Below are 21055 nucleotides of genomic sequence, written 5' to 3'. Positions count from 1 at the left end.
TCTTCCTTCAAGTCACCATTTAGAAATGCAGGCTTAACATCTAGCTGGTGTAGCTGCCATTTTTCTTTTGTTGCTAAGGGAATTAGCATTCTAGTGGTGTTTAATTTGGCTACAGGAGCAAAGGTGTCATCGAAATCTATTCCCTCTTGCTGTGAGTAACCCTTTGCTACCAGTCTAGCTTTAAGTTTCTCTATACTCCCATCTGCATTTATTTTTGGTTTATACAGCCATTTGCATCCTATGGGGGTTTTACCTTCAGGCAATTCAACCAAATCCCAAGTATGGTTTCTGTTTATTGATTCTATTTCCTCATACATTGCAGCCCTCCATGCATCATATTTACTTGCTTCCTCATAATTTGCAGGTTCTACAATGTTTAAAAACTTTGACATTAATGCATAGTATTTCAATTTAGAAGGTAATCGAGTATTCCTACTTGATCTCCTTGGTAGGGGACTTACCTCAAATATGTCTATTTCAGCCTTTTCTGGGCTTGCATTATTGATTACATTTCCTGTTACTTCTTCTTCTTCTTTCTGCTCCTCCTCTTCATCTTCCTTACTGTTTTCTTCCATTAGCAATGGAATGTCCCAATCACTGTTAGAGTCATCCTTTCCTTCTTCAACCTGTTCTAGTTCTAACGTTGTAAATTCCCCAGGATTCCCAAGATTGAAAGGACCAACATGTTAGCCCTCCATAAGTCGCATAAGGCCTTCAACCATATCAGAAACGAACTGGAAGCTTTGTGTTTGTTCCCCATTTCCATAGACTGTCAAAGGCTCCTTGCGCCAAGCATGAGAAACAAAATTACTTGCAACCCGACCATCATCACGGCACATTCGCGAACCATATGTATTGAAAATTTGAGCAATCCGAACCTCAACATTTGCCCCAACACGCCTGGCAAGTCTGGATATGTTCAAGATTCCCACATCATTAGTTTTGATATTCTTCACAGGATTGTGTTTGTAATGCACAGGGGAAGCGGGGCAAGCCAAATGGTAGATCTAGTCAACCTCCAACAATAAGGGCTCCACAACATCATGCCTTATCTGTTCAAACCTTGGATTGCTAAAATGATGCAAAACATTCTCCTTCCTTCTTGTGAAGAAATTGTTGACAACAATAACACTGTCGCCCCTTGCCATGAGCCTGTCAAGTAGATGACTACCAACAAAGCCAGCTCCACGCGTCATGACAACTCGTAGGGACTTTCTCTTCAAACCTAGGGGCACTTTAGCCCCCAAATTCACCATTGAACCTGAATGATACTGCATAAACCGAGAAACAGGTGTCTCATAAACAACCTGATGAGGTTTTTCGGGCACAAACCTTCCATTTTCACTAACATTAGAAGCCAAAAAACCAGGCTGAAGGATAAAGAAAGTCGATGCGATGGCGATTCTTATCAAAATAAACAGCAGCCGCTGCTCCCTGAGCAAATAATCTACTGGCCTGATAATAGACCACGTCTTTTTTGGCTTAAGAGAGTACTCATCACTGTTATTCATATTGGACTGATAAAATTTCTGATCCTCTAATGAATAAGTCTACAATGAGCAACCACTAGGAAAGTCCGATCTGCTGCCACCAAACAGATCAGGAACTCCAATGCGCCACCACCAGGTAAATCTGATCTGCTACCACTGAACAGATTAGGAACTCCAATGCACCACCACCGAGCAAATTCGATCTGCTACCACCGAACAGATCAGGAACTCCAATGCGCCACCACCGGGCAAATCCGATCTGCTGCCACCGAATAGATCAGGAACTCCAATGCGCCACCACTGGGTAAATCCGATCTGCTGCCACCGAGTAGATCAGGAACTCCAATGCACCAACACTGGGCAAAACCGATCCGCTGCCACCGAGTAGATCAGGAACTCCAATGCGCTACCGCCGGGAAAATCCGATCTGCTACCACCGAACAGATCAGGAACTCCAATGCGCCACCACCGGGCAAATCCGATCTGCTGCCACCGAACAGATCAAGAACTCCAATGCACCACCACCGGGCAAAATCGATCTGCAAAAAAATTGCAGATTTTCCAAAGAGAAAGAGGCTGGCGCTTCTCGACGGCGAAATACCCGCGCCGAAAAAAATCGATGTGTCTTATGAAATTGGCGCGATTAAGGCTTGATTTTCGCACCAATAACACTTTCTGGTGCGCTGGCGTGACTATATCTCTCAAAACCACGCCAAATGGCACTATTGTTTCTTAATAAATCGCGCCAACCCTTCGTTCCGCTAAAAAATGGCACGATTGTTCGCGACGAAACCACGCCAACCCTATTTTCCGCTCAGAGATGATCAGTCATCTGAGACCTATCTTAAATTTTTACTGCAGTCCACATGATTCTACGAATGCTTCTGTACACTCTCCCGCCACTACAGTGCTGTAATCAATGATGCATCCTAAAAAAAAAAAATTAAGGCTATCCCTACTCTGTGCTCTGATACCAAGATAAAAATCAGACTTGAATTGGAAAAGGAGTTGCAGCTCACAGGTGAGTACTGCACCTGGAGACTGCACTCAAACAAAGAGAACTCTCTCCGTACACTCTACATCCATCAAATGAGCAATTACATCATTAAGTACATTACTAGAGATCAGGAAGTTGCAACCAAACTCCTAAAATCTAGGAACAAATCCTAAATTAAGGAGATACGTTACAACTGGTGTAACCATTTCTCCATTAATACAAAATAATATTAATTATTTTCAACTCGTAGATCGCTGGATCGTAGACATTTTGAGGGTCGGTGATTACAATAATAATTTTCATGAAAAGTCTTTGGATTGCGGAGATCAGGTGTTTTCAAGATCCGAAAGGAAAGGCGTTATTAAGTCCATCGTCACGGTTCAACCAGCAGACAATGATGTTCTTCCTGTCAGCTTCTTATTTGTGATTATTCGTTGTGCGCTCGCTTGGACCTCCAGCTTCGAGTGCCGTGCTCAGCTGGGAAAAATAATAGTTACACAATTGGAACAAGCTACAATCAAAAGAATAGTTACACAATTGGAACAAGCTATAATCACTTATTTCCTGCTTCCATTAAAAAAATACTAAGAATAATTTTTTGCTTCCAGGTCCGAAATTAACAGTATGCAACATACTGTTTCTCATTATACAGCTAGTTCACAACAATCAAATATCAAAACATGCAGCACGAATTCCTACGTTTAATAGAGAAACAATTTAGAAGATTCTTTCTTCAAAGAAGGGATCAAAGGCAGCCTCTGCAGCATGAATCCCTACGTTTCTGTCATCGCAAATATCTGGGATGAATACCTCGCCGAAATCACCTTTGATCCTATGCTTTATCCATTTCTATTTTTAAACCTTATTCAGATTGTACCGTCATCAGCTCGCCTTTCACATGATCCACCTCCATTTAAAAAAAAAATCAAAATTTCACCTCCATTTAAAAAAAATCAAATTTCTTTTCACTTTACTTTCTTTATTTTGTTTTCGTGGTTAGATCTTTCACTGTCAAGATTCTTTTACTTGAATATTTTAGAACAAGCTGTTTTGTTTTTTTTTTTCTTTAGCGTTTTCTTGTCTTAGTGGAAGCTCCAATATTTGAAGTTCAAAATCTTAAAATCTATATTAAAGCTAATTCCATTGACAGATAGTTTTATAATTTCTGCAATGCTCAAAAATGTCTTTTTGCATGGGTTTATCAAGCTCACAGAAAGTGAGATTCCCTGAAAGAGTTGTGTAAGATTCTATAATATTCTTCAACTGCGCAATTTTCTGTAGGTAATGAATATCAATTCCGATCTCTCTTTTCTGATCGAGATTCATAACGGAGGTGTGAAGCTCTAACTATTTCTGGCAATCAGTGCAGATAAAGAATAAACTATATATAGATTTTCCTTTTGCAGCGCTTGTCATCCACAATCGTACCACACGCTTTATTTTTCTATTTTCAACGTATATCTCAAAGTTCCTTTTATGGACTTGGCTATGAAAGCATCCGACTGGTCATATATATATATCTATATATATATATATATATATATATATATATATATATATATATATATATACACATGAATTTTTATACTTATTTTGTTTCTCTACTTTTGACATACATCTCAATGTTATTTTTATCCACAATAGTCCATTCAAACCAATCGCTTCTATTTTTTTATATATAGAGTTATACAGGGAAATTAGATATATATATATATATATTTGTGGATGTTTTAACACAATTGGCATTGTAGTGTTTCCATTAATCTTAACAAATGTATGAGTTTTATGCTTTGTATGATGTTTACAGTTTATGGTTATGAAGCTGAGCTACAAATGGAGTTAAAGAAACACTTACATGTGGTGACTCTCATGATTGGTTGAGGAAGGTTTACAGAGGATAGGGAGGTGTTATTGAGACTTTTCAAGGATTGGGTAAGTTTGGTAGGATTGGATAAGTTCGGTAGGTGTTGGAGAAGGTGTGTTAGAAGTTTGGAGCAGATTCACTAGGGTTTGATTGAGTTTTGGGCTGAAAAATAGGGTAACTCACAATAGAGAAACCTTTGTTATAACTCACTTTGCTAATGGACAACTTGCGTTACTCCTAGATTGAATTTCCTGGATTCTATGCACACTCTAGTGAATTCCAAGGGCATTTACTATGGTTTTTTCCCATGTTATTTGGTAGATAAATTCGACTTGAGTTAATCTTCATTCTTGAAGGTGATCAAGTCAAATATGATGAGGAGTATTATTGAGTATTGATTTCATCTTTCATTATTGATAGAGAGTGTGCAATGCAGGGGTTGGATTGAGAGAGAATGTTAGCTATAGTATTACAGAGATAGTGCGAATATCAGAGCTCAAATTTGAAGCATATTTTAGAGGATGATGGAGTTATTGTATTTCTATGTGCTTAACATGTTTGTGATGTAGATTATATTGTTCCCAATATTATGTTGTTGATATGGAGAGGAGGATATTGTTGTAGTTGCTTTAGTAGAGACTTTGGATCAGAGTTCAGATTACTAATATGTGTGTGTTGCACTGGTTCCATTGGAGATTTTATTATTGTAGTGTCTTTGGATATGTATTGTTTGTCTGCTAGAGTATGGCAGTGATGGGTAAGTGTGAAGTTTAGATTATTATTGTATGATTCTGTGGTGTTTGAGTTCGATAGGAGATTGACTGTGTTGAGGTGATGTATTGATTGTGGCTGAGATTGTGTTCCAAAATTTTGTATGCAGATTGGTTGTTGTATTATATATTTCATTCGATTGTATGAGCATAGTGGTTAATGTGAGTCTAGTATGAAAAATTATGAAATGAACCTCAGAAGTGTTTGAATGAAGAAATTGTGGATCCAGTATGAAACGTTGTGAAACATGGTCAATGAAAGAGCTTGAAGGTTAGGGTCTTGAGTGAACAAGTGGTGTCTTGCATATTAAGGGTGTAGCAACATCCTTCATGTAGTATCATAAGAACTTGGGATTGCTGGCTTCCATTCAGTGGTGGTTGGTTAACACTTATTGGGAGTGGTGGGTTCCGATAAGTGGTTTCTTGCAAAGTTGAGGGAGTCATGGCTTATTGCTGGTGGTGGCCTGCAAAGTCCATACAGGTTGTTTCCTAGAGTGAGTAACATCTCACATGCTTGACAAGTTCTAGCTTGCGCACTAGTAGTGCCCGATGACTATGTAAAAGAAGAATTTTATAATAATAGAAGAGCAAAGGAAAACATTGGATGATGGTTTTCTCCCTTTGGGTTTCCACCTTACATCTGGTGCCCCTTATGTGTGATATTTTTTATGGTTGTTATTATGGTTACTTGCTTTGATGTTCTCATGGTTATGTGCTTAGATCTTTTGTTTATGGTTCATACTTATGCATAGATCTTGTTATCTGTTATGCTACTAATGAATGCATGAATGATAAAAAATACAAAAAAATGGTAAAATTGGTCATAAGTCACAATAATGATTCATGACCTTCCCCGCCACACTCTGCCCCCTCCCTCTCTCAATATTGTTCAAGGTTTCCAACAATACTTAGGTATGGTTTTCAAGAATTTTTATTATATATATATATATATATATATATATATATATATATATATATATATATATATATATATATATATATATATATATATATATATATATATATATATATATATATATATATATATATGAATGGTTTGGACTTAATAGTTTGTGAATATTTCTATTAGTATACACAATCTAACTTATGAAATTAAAAGTTTACAAACACTTTTTCTATTCCAAAACTTATGTGGTGTTTGAGATCTCCACTCTCAACATTATATAAATTAAATTGTTATTGATAAATTAAATATCACATAACGGTTTTTAATGATTATTAATATTTATTAATGAATTAATTTATATAACTATACTAGTTTTAAATATTTAAAACTATATTTAAAATTAATTGTTAAATAATTTTTATATGTATTACTAAGGTACAAAATTTCTTCACATTAATAATGAAAAGTTACCAACAATGATAATGAATACACATATATCATTTTAACTAATCCTATTTTAAAATGTAAAAAGCATTTTCAATCCTAAATAATAAATTTTACAAAAATTACAACATATTCCTTTATAATAGCTTTATTATTTACCACCTTTAATGAGGAATGAATGCTTAATTTTCGAGATTATTCTAAAAATGAATAATCCCTAACCAATACAAGTGAAATTCATTATTATGATTATCAAGCAATATTTTTCTATGAGATCACATTAACAGATTTAACCATTAACAATTAATAAATTTTTCATTCTTCTGTAATATTTTATGTCATCGCCCACATTTTTCATTTTTCTGTAATATTTTATGTAGTTTTACTATAACAACACATCTGCAACAATGTACGGAGGACAAAATGTTCAAACATTTGTCAATCCGGAAACATTATTTTTAGCATGTTTTGGTCTATAAGTATATACATTTGTCTAGCTGGAAACATTATTTTTAACTTATTCTAGTCTATACATATATTATATATGAAATTTTTCAATCTCCCCTCACTAAAATACTCGAATTATATTTTTATTACAATTTCTAGATCCAAAAAAATAGAATGAGTTTGATTAAAATTAAAAAGAAATATTTGTTTTCCATTTTTTTAACTTAAGTAAATAAAAATAAAAATACAACTGACATTAGTTAGTTTTCAAACTAGTTTTATTATAATTTCCAGATCCAAAAAAATAAGATGCCTCACTAAAAATAGAAAACAAATATTTGGTTTTCATTTTTTTAACTTAATTAAATAAAAATAAAAATACAACACAACAATTAGTTTTCAATCAATCATGAGGATTTTAGGAGAAGCCATTTATTGTTGTGCACCTCACTACCATACTCAAACAAAACTAGCATTATAGAAGTCAACAAAGAAAATAAATAAGTTTAACATACCATGAATTTGGATATATTACTAAGTCTTGGGCAGGCTCCTTAGTTATGAAGTTCCTTATTTAACAAGGTTGTCAACCTAAAAATCTTCTTAAAACAATTGCGAGAACATCATGCAAAAAATTGGAGAGAAATCAAAGAAAATGTTTTTAAAATTTTGATTCATAAATAAATCTAATATCTTAGAAAGGTTTTATCTATTCCAATTTTGAAAACTCAAAATCTTCAACTTCCCATTCTAGAAAACTACCAAATAACATTAAACCTCTTTTGATCTATCCACTGCAATTTTGAAAATTCAAAATCCTCAACTTCTGTAAATTACCAAATAACATAAAACTACAAAACACATAACAGATTAGCTGCTCACCAAGCTGGTTGGAAGAAATCACGCCTTAATTTACTTCAAAATTTTGTGAAGGGTTGTATACCATATCAAAATTTACGTATAACTTGTAAGTATTTTTCAAGTTTTACAATAACTAACTACATAAGTAAATAAAGCAACCACACCTTAATTTACTTCAAAATGTCCTGAGGGACTGTATACCATATCAAATTTGACATAACTTGCATGTATTTTTCAGGTTTTACAATAAATAAAGAGTACATACCTCATAGGTTGATACCACTAGTATCACCAATTTAGTAGTTTTGAACAAGAAATCATGTCATATTTAGAGGCTAACAAATTCAACACTGTAATAGGGTAAAAATAAATTCAAAAGAAACCACGCCTTAATTTACTTCGGGTAAAAACGAATTCAAAAGCAACCACACCTTAATTTACTTCAAAATTTCGTGAGGGGTTGTATACCATATCAAATTTTACATAAATTGTAAGTATTTTTTAGGTTTTACAATAAACTAATGACATCAATAAATAAAGGGTACATACCACGAGTCTAGCAGTTTTCAACGAGAAAGCATGCCATATTCAGAGGCTAACAATCAAAAGCAACCACACCATAATTTACTTCAAAATTTCCCAGGGCTGTATACCATATCAAATTTTACATAACTTGTAAGCATTTTTCAGGTTTTACAATAAACTAATGGCCTAAGTAAATAAAGAGTACATACCTAATAGGTTGATACCATCAGTCTCGCAGTTTTTAAGCATGCCATATTCAGAGGCTAAGAAATTCAACACACACTGCAATAGTGTAAAAACAAATTCAACAGTGCAGTAGTGTAAATTAAAAGATTGCAACTTTTCCCAATTAGCAAGAAAGAGCAATCACAGAGGAAAATGTAAGACCATAAAACACATAATTCATCAAACCACATATGGTTAGATGCCAAAGGCTAAAGTGGTAACTGGACCCTCGTAAATTCTAATGGCGAAAGTGGTAACTAGACCCTGGTAAATTCTAAAATTGTTTTGCAAGAGAGTGAAATCCAATGCTAGTAAATAGGTCATTAAATTATGTCATCAACAATCAATCAGATCTTGAAAGAATAGAGCACCCTATCCAGTTGTGCAGCGTGCAATAGCCCTGTAGTCCCCATTGCCAATGCCCATAATTTTCCATTAATTCTCAACAACCAGATCTTCAAAGAATGCCCATAATGTTCCATTAATTCTCAACAACCAAATCTTGAAAGAATATAGCACGCTAGCCATAGCCTTGTCATAGCCCTCTAGTCCAGACTCCGTAGGTACAGAGCAATCCAATTGGATCACCCATGATTAGATCTTTGTAAACTCAACCTTAGTTATAATAAATAATTTTGGGGATTAGTAAATTCCAGTACAATAGATTTTTACGGTTTGGATTTTTAATTAAACGTAGAAAGATGAGACCTCAATATATTTTAGACATCAAATTTCACGTGCAAAAATTTTCACCAACTGCAAAATACGTGCTGAAACTTAAAATACGTCTGGTAAGACGTCAATTTCCAGGATCAAAATTCAATGTCACTTTTTGTTGAAATCTTCTTTGGTTTGCAACATCAAATGTTCTATAAATGCATTTATTTGGGAATGTGGACTTTTCTTGGTGAACCATGTTGCTAGCTTTTCCTCTTAAATTTATTCATCACATCCATTGATAGTTGTTTATCATAGATGGTATGGTTACATATCTTTCTAATCTCTTTCCATGCATTTTCTTTATTATGCTATCACTATGAATCTACTTACTTTTAATCTACTTAATTTTAGCCCATGAATTGAACTAGGATCCACCATTGTAGCCACTGTGACACCATGTGATCCGGATCATTGAGGGAGGCCACCAAGGTCAGAAAAATTGAAATGCTAGAAAAGGATAAGAACTAAGAAACTTTTTATTAAAATGAGTCAGAAAAATTGAAATGCCAGAAAAGGATGAGAACTAACAAACTTTTTATTAAAATGGAGAATAATTGTAAAAGTTACATTATGGTGGACAATTTGTCCTTTTAAAAAATGTGACTTGTTACTTATAGCTATGTTTTAGTCATAATACCACAATTAAATTCCATGGGTGAGTAAATATCATGGGTGAATGAATACCATGAGTGAGTGTCACTTATAATACCATGTGTAAATTCCATGGGTGGATGCCACTTACAATACCATGGATAAATACCATGCGTGAATGAATATCATGGGTGGACGCCACTCACAATACCATTGGTGCATAAATAATATGGGTGGATACATACCATGGGTGGATGCCACTTTCCATTTAGATCATTATTCCCTCATTAAGAAGCAATGGTCATTGCGTGAAGTTCCCTCCTGAGAAGACTTTGTTGAATATGAAGAGCCACTAAAGGGGGCCATTGTGTTATTAACTCATAACTGTGATGAACGAAGATACGAGGATAGAGATACCCTATAATACTTACGACCAACTGTAATGCTAACAATGTGCATCCTAACAAATAGACTTCGATGAAGCATGGGTTTGTGGATGACCCATAACCGTGAGAAATGATTTTATGAAGATAGAGATACATTGTAATCCTTGTGACCAACTATGATACTAACAGGATGAGGCCTAACAAATGGACTTCAATGACAAGGGTGTTGTGTGGTTCACTCATAACCTTGGGTTTGTGGGTGGTCCATAACCATGATGTTTGTCAATCTGCTTAGTAAAAGTATGGTGGCTTGTATAATATATTCTCCTATCCAATGAGATGTTGTAAAGGCTTCTTTCACATTATTTTGTTTGTTTTTGAGTTATAAATCTCTTAGTGTAACTTTGCTAATAACTTATGCTACATGTGATCAAATGAAATTCTGTAAAAGTCCTATTTGAGGTATTGAAGAGATATTTCCATTGATATAAGACACTTGAACTTTGATGACCTGTGGAGTGAGAAAAAGATTCCTAAAACACATACTATGTGTGTTTGCGCAACAATACAGACATATGTAACTTCAATTGCTCATATCTCTCAAGCTGGGAAACAAAATCATTTTCTAAAAAAACATTTAAGCTAACAAAAAATCCTTCCAAACGAGCTATTTTTTTTACCTTCTGAAATTATATGTGGAGGTTGTAGGACTTGTATGAATTTTGTTGAAGATTGTTGCTTTGCGTTTCATCCATCATTGCACTTCAAACCCTCATTCCCATGGAGCCATAACCTTCCCTAATACCATTGAATCTGATCATGGGGGCAAGCCCCCAAGTTCTAAAAAATTGAATTGAAGATGAGAAAAAACCACCAAGAAACTTTTTATTAAAATACAAAATAATTATAAAAACACCATTATGGTGGACAATGTTTCTTTTTAAAAAATGTGACTTGTTACTTATAGTTATTTTCTAGTTACAATACCACATGTAAATTCCATGGGTGGGTAAATACCATGGGTGAATGAATACCATGGGTGGATGTCACTTACAATACCATGGGTGGATGCCACTTAAAATACCATGGGTAAATTCTATAGGTGAATGAATACCATGGGTAAATTCTATAGGTGGATAAATACCATAATTTGATTACAATACCATGCGTGGATGCCACTTTCAATTCATATCACCATGCAATATGTCAACTAACAATCCGGTGATGAGTGGAAATGTATTATTTTCCTTAGGTTTCCTACATGGAGCATTCCCTTCATTTCCCCTTTTTATGAACTAAAATCTTTCACACACAACCATCTCCACACAACATCATCGTCGACACAACCACTTTCGGACCCAACAATGCCCTTCCATTAGCCATTGACATTTGAAACTAATATTAATAAATGTGGGTCCCATATATCATAGGCACTAAGCATTTGTTCATAAATAAATGTTGGAAAAAATACTACCTTCGGAAAACATTTTCCATTGTGTGGAAAAGGCTCTCAAGCTTCACACAACTACTTCTCTAGTTGTGAAAAACCTATTTTAATAAACCTTCCATAAAGCCTTCCACAATTTTTTCTTGTTTGAACAATGCTTTGCCTTCATAGGGATTGGAAAAAAAAAAAAATCGCGCCCCCTTCTATGCAAAAGAACCCCAGTTTTCCCACACATAGTCCTTAATAATATCAATAGCATATTTGTTCAACACGATACAAAAAAACCTTCAACCACATCAATTCTCACATCATTGACTAGAGCACTAACATACAAGCCCCCTCTACATCCCGTCAGTCCCGTAGCACCCACGTATATGCCAAAGACCCCAATTCTACTGTGCATACTTTTTCCTCCACATAGTAAATGTTTAACATAATGAAACCGTACCAATTACCTCATCGTTCATAGTATCACAACGCTTACTATGTAAAGGAATTCAATTCTCTTGCACATACTCTATCCTCCACACAAGGAAACATTATAATATTAATTCAACACTGTTCACCTCCCCCACCCCCTGTGGCCTATGCAAACAACTTGCAAGTGCATCAATTATCGCATCATTGAACAAAGTACTACCATAAAGGTGTCCTACAATTGCATCCATCCTTGCACCATTGAATACAATGCTAAGATAACAGTGATAATGTCAAAGCAGTCACCAACGCAATGACCACTTACAAAATTACTTTTATTTTATTTTTAAAATGAATTGTCAGGTATTGGAAAAAACAAAAATAAAAGACCCTACACTAGGGGAATTATTTCCCATTAGAGCTTTCTCATCCAATCAGAAATTACAAATAACATTTACTAAAAAAACGAAAATTATTTTTGAATTTATGTAAAAATATAAATATTAGGCATTTTCGCGAAAGTTTGGTTAAAATTGCAAAAACACAGCCAAATAATGCACAATCAATCCAACTTGAGCATGAAGTAAATAGTATAATCCATGACGAAGCAAAGGCTAATAAATAAAATACTCATTCATAACGTTAAATATAAACAACTATATGATAATATGAAACACCTTCATTATAACCTTCCAATACATTATTATATGAAATAAAACTAGAGCTTTAAAAACATTACACCCTGGAGTTGAGTATGATTTCATGGCGACTAGATTAAATTCAAGAATGCATAATGAATATATCTCATCTTAGAATCATAAATCATTTCATATCATCAACATTTTCAAAATAAACAATAAAACCCTTGGAATAACAAGGCCAACTCTCTTTCCAATTATCCACTGAATGAGGGTTGTACTAATTGGCCATTGATTAATAAATATTTTAATTAAGGTATTTTATTTTAGATTTTGAAGTTATATCGGACATCATTGAAATTAACCTAAAAATTTGAGTATTTCATTATGTTTCAATAGAAAATATTCTTATAACTGAAAATTTAGAGAGCTCCAAGATGTGTTGCAAATATTTGATTTTGACCACATTACATCATTTCAGAAAAGATGCGATAGTGTCCCTCAAGGGGGAGAGGGAATAAAAGTGAGAATATACTTTTATAATGATTTTATTATGTTTTAGACTAAATATCTATTTCATTTTGGGTGAGAACATTTTTTTTTTATCACTTATTTTTAATTCGAAATGGACTCTGGTTCTTGGAAATTGATATGCATGAAACGTTACTCAAGCCAATAAAATTGTGATTGTGGTTAATATTGAGGAAGGGAGGGGTAACTTTCATTTTTTCCAATGGACTCTGGTTCTTGGAAATTGATATGAATAAGTTCATTACATAACACTATTTATAATTACAATAATGAGAAGAGTGAAAGAAACTCAGAAATTATGAAAATTGAATGCCCACCCACCTATTAACCCAGAACGAATTCTTGTGGGATCCCCTCACGTATTTACAATATTCATATTAGCCATCATAGCCATGGGTAACCTAACACCACTCACCTAAATTCAAACCTCAAACAAACTAAAACATACATAAAATTACAATCTTTTAGAGATATTAGCTACATGATTTAGTTTTTTTGGTTCGGACTTGGTCAATTCAATATATAGATATATAAAGTGAAATATATTTAATAAGTAACTGTAATATTTAAAAACTACAATATAATAAGAAATATGTACTTAGTATTTTGAAATTTAAAAAGGGGTTTAATAAAAATGAATTTTTTCTTATTATTAAATGATGATAATTAAAGGTCATTAAAAATTAGCTTTAGTTTATTTACGCATAATTATGATGATAATTATTATCTATTACAATTTTAGTTTATTGGATCTAAAGAAAATAAATATTTTAATTAATATAAACCAATTCTAGTTTACTTAATGATGATGATGACAACAATTATCATTCATTGGAAACCAATGAACAAAGCATTCAAAATAATCAATATTTTATGAATTCCACATTTTCAGTATCCCAAAAATGTAATAAGTTAAAAGTGGACGATTTAATGAAGATTCTTCCCAAATCTACCATGAATTTTGTTAGAAGTTATAGTTCCAACTTCCACTATGTTGATAGGAGTTTTGACCATGGAACATCTCCTTTATGGGAATCACAATTACAACTAGTGGAACTTCTCTAAATAATAATGATAATAATTTAATTTTAATATTATGTAATTTCACATATCATATCAAATTGATGCATGAGAACTCCTTATTTAGAGTTATGTTTTTATATATTTTTAGTGTTCACATAAAAATTCTCTAAAAATAGTTCTAAAAATAGTTTTAATGAAGGACCACAATAACAAGGAGTCCTAGAGATAATTTATAGTGCTGACTTTTTAATGGTTACATAGGTTATGTAATAGGGAAATTAGGGTTGTTAGGATTAATATAAAGAGGATTCATATGGATTAGATATCATGGATTCATTCCATGATAAAATATACATACATATACTAGGGATTAAGGATTTTAATGGACAAGTTATAGAGTAAAGTGATTTGAGGTTACCAGCATTAAAGGATATACACATTATATGTTAAAAAAAAATAATGAATAGGGTTATGTGTCAAGTCTAAGGAGTTTAAGGGGATGTATTAGTTAATCATGGAAATGAGTTATGCATTGAGCGGTTACTGGCTATAAATTTTATAGGAAAAATAAATTTCTGTCTATGTGGGCTAGGAGTTAATGTGTCATTATGAATTGTACAAAAAGAGAGTTAAAATTATTAGTGGTTAAAGGGACGAACTAATTCATACAGGCACTAGTGGTAATAGGCATTAAGGGTTATAAGTGCATGTAGGATCAAATTTATAGGGTTTTGGGATTAGTTGAAAGAATTTGGAGTTATAAGGATTAACAATTGATGCTTCAAATGAAAATGTGATATAGCTATAAAATTCATAGATTTAAATGTTGGTGTTTATAATGGCTTGGGTTTGGGGTACAATTTTCCCACATACAATAGTTAATTGGTATTTAATCAATGTTAAATATATTGATAAATTGAAAACATAATTAATCATTATCAATTAATTTTTTTGGTGAAGTTAAAATTTGTATTTCTTGTTAATGTAGGTTACAATTTATATTTGATATGGTTTTCCAGCAGACGGGCTTGAACAAATGCAAAATTTCAATTTTTTCAAGTGTCTTTGTCCAAAAGTTAAACCGGTCAACTAAGTATAGAAAACTAAAAAGAGTATTTGGATCTTGGGCTTTAGAAAATTGATACAAACAAAAATAATGCATGAAACTTAACAAAAAAATATTCTGAAAGTAGAATGAAAATCAAAACCTTCTACTATAATGGTATCCTTGTTGTCTCCGGGAGATAAACCTAGGTCTAAGGGGCTGCCTTAGACCTAATTTTTAATTTTATTTCTTTAACATTTTAACTTTTTTTCAACTTTTTATTTTGATAATTTATTTCATATATTTTTTCTATATCTAATATTTCCACGAAATATAAGAAACCAAGCAAATAAACTAGCCTAAACGAATAGAAATATTTCATATATTTTTTCTATATCTAATACTTCCTTAAATATAAGAAACTAAAATTGTCATGCAAATAAACTCACGTAAACAAGTAATAACAGAAACTAAAATTATTTATTATGCATAAAAACTAAAATTATTTATTATGCATATAAATTATATGTAAACTAGTAGTAAATGCGATGAATGGGGCAATAAAATTGCTTTCTATCTTAAAGATATCTAAAAGTAACAAATATGCGGAGAGGAGAGAAAGTGAATGTGAAACTAAAAAGAAACTGTAGTTAAACAACACCATATCACTATCTATGACCTACGTGGCGACTAAAGAGAGGTAGACTCACCATCTCACTGGAGTGCTAACTTCTCCCGCATTGCGTGGAACTGAAGTGCTCGGAGAGTGGGTTCTCCTATAAATATTCCACAACAGGAAACTGCGGACATCAAGAAACTCCTGCTGCGGTAAACTCTATTTAGGTAGCCTAAGCATCTCACTCGATGCATTGCGTGGAACTGAAGTGCTCGGAGAGTCGGTTCTCCTGCCCGGGACATGGAGAATCGTATAAAATTCATCCCAACTCTTGTTGTGCTCTACTCAGAAACAGGATTTGGATTTGGTTTGAAGGCGCTGCAACTATGCACGCACGCAAGAGATGATCACGAAAAGCGCAGCACTAAATATTGTGTTCATCATTTCCATCTTCTACGACTTCAATTTTCATTGACACAGAAGATGGGAATGATGATCACATTATTTGCATCGCATATTATCCCCCTGAAAAACTAGTGCCAGGAATCTCAGATTTAGATATCAAGAATCGCACAATTCATCCCAAACTGTTACTGTGCTTTACTCTGACTTAATTACCACTCACATATATATATATATATATATCTCCACAAGTCTGAGGACATGGTGTTAACCGTGGCAATGGTCGTGTATGGGAGATTCTTGCGTCTAGATGCTCGCCGCCCACCTGTTTCTTCATAATTGTTCTGGGAACGCTTTTGCAACTGTCCCGTTTTTAACTCTTTTTCACTTTCCTTTAATTTTACTTTTTATTACCATTTCGGTAGTCAGAAAAACAGATCGTCTAAACGACAGAAAACGTGTGTTTTTTTTCCGGCTTTTGGAATATTAATGTGTTTTATATTTATTAAAAAAATTATTATATCATTTTTAAAATTTAGAATTATTTAAATTAATATGGTAGGGGATAAAAGGATTTTTAAAATAAAAAATTATAAAATATTAATTAAATATATTTAAAAATATATATTTTAAATTTAAAAGAAAGTATTAAGATTTTTTTTTAATTAGTTTAATTATATAAGTTAAATGATTGGTAAACAACTATGTATATTAAAAATATATTTTATGTTAATAATTTTTTTATAAAAATAATTTACTGATCATCACCACATGTTGCTTGAATGAATAGTGTCTTCTTTACTACTACATGTTACGTCGATAAATTATAATTTTATTTTAAACTATTTTTACTCTTTTAGGTGTAATTAACTATTTTAATCTTAATCGACATTGGTCATTCTCCTCTTCCATATCAATATTTATTAACTTAATCATCATATATTAAACTAATAAATAACATTTTTCAAAACATATTTAAATTTTACAATCTTAATTTCCACAATAGAATTTTAAAAATTATAATTTATGCATTAGATCTCTATATATTAATCATTGGAAAATTTCTTGTCACCTTTTCACTAGAAAATCGATTTCAACCTTTCACTAATAATGTATATAGTTATACTAATATATTAACTAGCACAACCACATTAATATTTATGTGCTTGATATAAGCTAAAAGCTTCATTTGTATATACCATTAATGAATATATAATAATAGAAATAATATTTTAAAAAAACTATTACAATAAAACTATTATTATTATTAATATAACTAATAATAAGTATTAATTATTATACAATCTTAATTTCCACAACAGAATTTTTGGTTTTTTGATTAAGCCGATGGGATGTAGCTTAATTAGTAATATCCCTGTTATAAAGTAATAGGTAAAGTATTATCCCTGTTATAAAGTAATAGGTAAAGTAATATCCCTGTTATATTGTAATCTGGAGCATTGGTCGATGGGCCGACCTATCGAATAGGCAAACGAAGGCATTAGTTGGTCATCAAAAGTGCAGTTCAGCCAGGGATGGCACGACCACCATGAAGCATATATATTATATGCGAAGATTGGAGTGAAGACATTCATTCGAAGTTCATCATTCGAGCATCAAGTAAGGAGGTGCGAAGAGGTGTTAGAAGGCTGAGTGGAGGCGCAGGTCTATGCGCCCGTTCTCAGGCAGCAGCACACAGTGATCACACAAAAGACTTGGATGTTGGGTGAGGGCGCGGGTGAAGGCGCCCGTCGTTCAGACGAGGAGCACAGGTGGTGACTCGGGTGGGTCGCTCGCCCGTCGTGTAGGAGGAAATGCGAAGGGTGTCTCGGGTGACTGAGGTAGGTCGCCCGGCCATCGTGCAGGTGTATGTGGTGGAGACTCGGGTGAGGTCACCGCCGGGTGAAACGAAGGTAAACAGGTTACTCAAATGAGGTCACCCACCCATCGTGCAAGGGTGAATGGGTGACTCGGGTGAGGTCGCCCGCCCATCGTGCAAGGTGAACGAAGTTCGGTTGAGGAGTGCAGTTGGCGGTCCATGGGAAGGCGCACCCGCCCAACTCGGACAAGGAACTCGATTGGCACACGAAGGTGTGGCCTTGTTGTAAAATTGGCTAAGTATGAAACTTGGTGTTTCCAAGTATACTTGTAAAGCTTTGTAAACATTGTAAAGTTGAATAATATATTATATTTGGGTAGACTCATTGTTCAGGGAGTTGCCCCTCTCTTTATATTGTGCAATTGTGTTCTTCATGTATAATTGCTGACGATAATGAATGTGTATGGGTGTTCATTAGTATAAAGGAAACATAATAATACTTGGTTGCGAAAAACAAACTAAGTAGACTAATGGTTAGGCGTAGTCCATGAACATAAGTATTGGTGAAAAGAAAGTGTTCGGTGGTTCCGCACCTCACCAAGTACAGTTGAGATACTACCATAGGCCTGGGGGCATGAAAGTTGGTATCAAAGCTAGTCTGAAGACTTGGAGGAGTCTTGTAGGAAGCTGGGTGAAGCAAGTGCATATACACTTGACAGTTGGTGACAGTGGAAGCAGGTACTTGCAGGTGAAGGAAGTTGGTTTCACATACAAGTGGAATAAGAGCTAGTTCATGGTTGCAAGGAACTTGGTGAAGCTGGTGAACTAAATCAAGGAGCTGATTCTACAAAGACTGAAGACTTGAAAGCGAGTTCAAGTTTTGCAGGTGACAGGTGGAATATCAGGGTGATTCAGGTGAATGGTGAAACAGGTTTAGCAGAGGTGAAGCTTTGTGTTTAGGCCAAGCTGAACGACAAGGCATGGCAGGTTTGGAAGAATGTGAAGGGAAGCTCTTGCTTAGCATATACAGGTTGAAGTAGATGAAAGAAGAGAACCCCCATATTAGAAAGGAACTTGAAGTCTTGGAAAGGAATGTTGAAGATGAACTTCTTCAACTTGGTTGGACAATGGAGCAGGATGAAGTTGCAGATTGTGCTAACCAGGAAGAGGAAGTTGTGATGATTGAGGATGTTGCAGATGTGACAACGATGGAGGATGAACTTGAGATTGATCAAGTTGGGTGAGGATCATGCAGTTTGTAGACATGGATGGATGAGGATACTCACATGGAGGAGCCTCATGATGATGATGTAAGTATTATTGATACTTGTGTTTCACTTGAGCATTTGGTGGATGAACCGTATGCAGGGAAGAGCAAAGTTAGTTTGTCGATGCAGGGGAGCATCTTACCATGGATGTCTATGATGAGACCGTGTATGGAGAGCAAGGATCGTTGATTGTTGCAGGACTTTTTGGGGTTATTTGTGACCTTATGGTAGAAGGTGCAAATGACCGTGACAATGGAGGAACATGATGATCATTACGGATGAATGGGTCATGCTTTAGCCACATGGAGAATTGGCAAAGTGCCCGACATGACTCATGGACAGATTGGAGGAGGGCACACACTTGAGGTATGATGATATTTGGGTGGACTTCTCATGGCCGAGACCAAGAGCAAGTCTTGGTGGAACCTTTAGTGGGGGAGCTATGATGGAAGGAACTCGTGATGATGATGATATGATTGAGTGACTGAGTTCACTAGACCGAAGATTTCGGAGTTGGATGATGATGACTGACTATTGTGATGGCTCTACTTAGTTGGACTACATGGGCAACTTAATCATGGACATCAGGTTGGAGACATGGAGCATGGCAGTCTTATGCAGGGACATTATGCAGGATTACTTGTAGAGGTGTCATATGGGCATCCAACGAGGAGTGCCAAGGCAAGGATGTTGTGCAGGTAGATTTGCTGGTGTGACATGGAGATGTTTTAATTATGAGCCGATGGAGAGGTTGTGCACTCTTGTACGACACAGCCATGGACTTGGATGGAGTTGTGAGTAGACTATGGAGCATTCCTACTACATGGAGAGTTGAAGCATCTTGCAGGGACCTTTGGGCTGAGACTTGTATGCTTGCTAGATGTTGGTTGGAGATGACTCATGGAGCTCATGATGACATGAGATTGTTGTGACTTTTGGGGACTTCATATATGGTGGACTTGGAGGATCTAATGCATTGAGGAGCTGAGGTCAGAGACTTTGATGCAGGATGGGGTGCATACTTCCGAGTACATGTATGGGTGTGGCTTGGAAGAGTGACTTGATGTGGAGGATCGATATGAGACACTTTGGAGTGATGGAGTTACAACAATGATGATGCCTTGGTGGCAACACATGGGCATGGATTGAGCCGAGAATTAACCACTTCTGACACATGGGAGTTGATTGATCTATGATCACAGGTAGCACATGGATAGATGAGACAGGTGTATACTTGTTTCTATGGCAGACTTGAGGGATAGCACATACAGATATGATGGAGGTTGCTTCATGGACCTGGATGTGGCACATCGAGAGCCGGAGTTTGATGAGATGGTCTCTTCATATTGGGGAGATACACATATGGATGATGATGTTGGGATAGATGCAGCTGATTTCATGCAACACATTGACACCAAACATCATGGACAACATGTTGCAGATGAGATGGAGTTTACTTCATGGACCTGAGCATGGCTTACACCTATATGGAGATGGATTCTCGATCGAGTTAAGGATGTGATGGCATGTTTTGAGAAACGGCTCATGGTGGCATGAGGATGTACATTCTCATGGTTTGAGCGTGACAGTTGGACTGATCACCCGACTAGTTCAAACATGAG

The 21055-nt window shown here is 34.8% G+C and overlaps 1 pseudogene; it reads right to left on the bottom strand.

Annotated features, from left to right (window-relative positions):
* Positions 1-686: 686 nt before the first annotated feature.
* LOC149207287 (UDP-glucuronic acid decarboxylase 2 pseudogene) lies at positions 687-1511 on the bottom strand (annotated as a pseudogene).
* Positions 1512-21055: the final 19544 nt, after the last annotated feature.

This window comes from Pinus tabuliformis, chromosome 1_2, assembly GCF_031772625.1.
Source record: "Pinus tabuliformis cultivar Carrire ecotype Pingquan chromosome 1_2, CPIR1, whole genome shotgun sequence".
Taxonomy (NCBI): domain Eukaryota; kingdom Viridiplantae; phylum Streptophyta; class Pinopsida; order Pinales; family Pinaceae; genus Pinus; species Pinus tabuliformis.
Note: the sequence above shows the minus strand (reverse complement) of the source record. Positions and strands in the feature narration are given on the sequence as shown.